The following is a 2,688-nucleotide window of genomic DNA, read 5'->3' on the forward strand; positions in this document are numbered from 1 at the left end:
GTTCTTTTCTGTTTTTTTTTTTTTCATACGGTTCGATGCGGTTTTGCGGTTTGGCAGTTTTTATGCCCACCCCCTAACAATGCTGAAGGTAAGAAATTTTACCCTAAATAGTCAAATTTAATTATACTTTTGATTTGTGATTCTGAAATTGGGATTAGGGTTTCGAAGTTTCAAAAATTGGGGTAACACCCCACAAAATGTTGAATGCACCCCACATTAAAAGTTAATATTGAATGACTTATTTACCCTACTATGTAATGGCAATTTTGACCTTATTAGGTTAAAAAAAAATTAAAAATTCTATATACACCCCAAATCACTTTTAACGTATTATTTATTTTCTTCAACTATCAAAACCCTTCAGACCCTCCATTATTGAACAAAACTCTAACCAATGAAACTACAAACATGTTGATTGAGAAAAATTATTTTTGATAAATGAAACACGAAATCGATGTTTCAGAAGCTTCACATGAGGTAAGACTTCATATATTTTTTTATTGTTTTAGTGATTTTGACGACATTGATAATTATTTAATCTTGCTTTTGATGAGTTTTTCAAGCTTCTATGTTCGTATTCATCTTTTAGGGATCACATGGATTATTAAACACTAAAATAACCACCAAATATTAAAACCAGACTACATGGGTTTTAATGGTGGAATTGAAAACAACCCACATATACTTTAAATCCCAAACGGAATCTTTTGTCAAAATTCTAGTTGGCATTTTTTGTCCAAATTAAAAGCTTTATAAGATTTGAGAAATATGAGGTGTATAAAAAATATGGGGTGCATGTAGAAAATGTAAGGTGTATATTAAGAATGTGGGGGTGTGAGGGTATTATGGGAAAGTAACGTGGGGTGTATTAAGATAATTTTTAATTGAAAAAATAAATGTTGGATGTATTAAGTATATGAGGTTTATTAAACAATTTGTGGGGCGTTAATATAATAAGCCCTTGTGAATTTGAATTGGGTTTCGATTTGGGGATTCTGAAATAGAATTAGGGTTTCAATTTGGGGATTTGAAATTGTAATTAGGGGTTTGATTTGGGAATTTTGAATCAAAATTAAGGTTTCGATTTGAATCGTATCAACGCTCACCATATTCTGTCTTCTCTTAGGGTTTTCGCTATAGGTTTGATGTGAAATTGAATTAAGGTATGAACATACTATTACTAATTAGGATTTTAATCAAGGGAAAACATGATATAAGTTCAATTTTTTTAGTCAATAGTAGGAATAGTCCAATTTATTAAAATAAGTCCAATTCCTTAAATTAAATTATTTTATTATCAATAATTATCTGTTCAATGATAAGATTTATTATAAAAATCAAATTTCTTCCTAATTATCTCTTTGATTATTTCTTTTTATTTTTATTTTTTTATTATTTCTTGTTCTTCCTCCTATTTTAAACCCCATTTATAGATTTTATTTTAAATTTTTATAATCAACCTATATCACAGATTAATTATTTTTATGTATCTATATGACAAATTCTTTTTTATAATCAACGTGTCACAAATTAATGTGTCTTGCTTGTAGGTATATTATGTTTTTTCCTACCTTTTAGTTAGGTTTCATATCTCGCTTACATGTATAATATATATTCATATATTTGTTACTTGAGTTAAGGTAGAATGTTTTGTAGATAATTTATGTTAGTATATTAATTTTTGTTGTTGTAAGATATTAATTAGATTTTTTGGAGTTGAAAAATGCATAATATTAGAAGATTTTTAATTGATTTTTAATATTTTTAAAAAATATAAACTGAGTATAAAAGAAATAAAAACATGTAATTAGATAATTAGACTCACTCCTAAAAATCATTTATGTGTTCTTCAAAAAAAAAAACATTTATGTTTTTGGACCTAGATCTAAAAGCCCCTCTAATCAATCGCTTGGATTCTAAAGTCTAATTATTTGGACAGGTGAAGCGTTTCTGGAGTTAGGAGAAAAATAATAATAATTTGGTCGAGCTTTCGCAATTGGGTTGAAACGCAACTTAAAATCAGAAGCCCAACAAAATTTGGTTGATGTGTTGATACCGACCCAAAAAATCGATTCAAATTCGGTAAACCAAAATAATCAGTTTGGTTTTGGTTTTTTTTCTTGCCCCTTCCAAATGGGTCGGTTTTCGAACTGCCCACTTCGGTTCGATTTCCAAACCAAAACCGCCCCTACATGCCACTACCTTTTTTATTTTCTCAGTTGAATTTTATTTTATTTTATTTTTAACATTTTTTAAAAAATAATGCTAGATAGACCCATTTTTTAAATCATATTTGTAAATCATGTGATATGTCATCAGTAAAAAATGAGCACGTTAATCAACATTTAAATAATAATCAAATCATCTACAATCATGTCATATGGTTTACAAAATATAATTCGAATAAATGGTCTTCCTTGCATTACTCTTTTTAAAATATTGATACATTTTTTAAGCTAACGTGGCAAACATGCCAGCAAGTAAGTGGGAACTACTCATGCTACATTATGTACTTAAACATAAATTTTAACAGAGTTGACTAAAAATGATAAATGAGTTGGATATTGAATTTTAAAGTGTAAGGTGGCGAAATTGGAGTTCCAGAAAGCGAAGTAGTATCAAAATTATGTTACAAGGCTATTGCAAAAAATAATAAATGACATGACTTTTATTTGATTATTTACTATT

This window comes from Pyrus communis, chromosome 8, assembly GCF_041283825.1.
Source record: "Pyrus communis isolate YQ-2024b chromosome 8, ASM4128382v1, whole genome shotgun sequence".
In the NCBI taxonomy this organism is placed as follows: Eukaryota; Viridiplantae; Streptophyta; class Magnoliopsida; order Rosales; family Rosaceae; genus Pyrus; species Pyrus communis.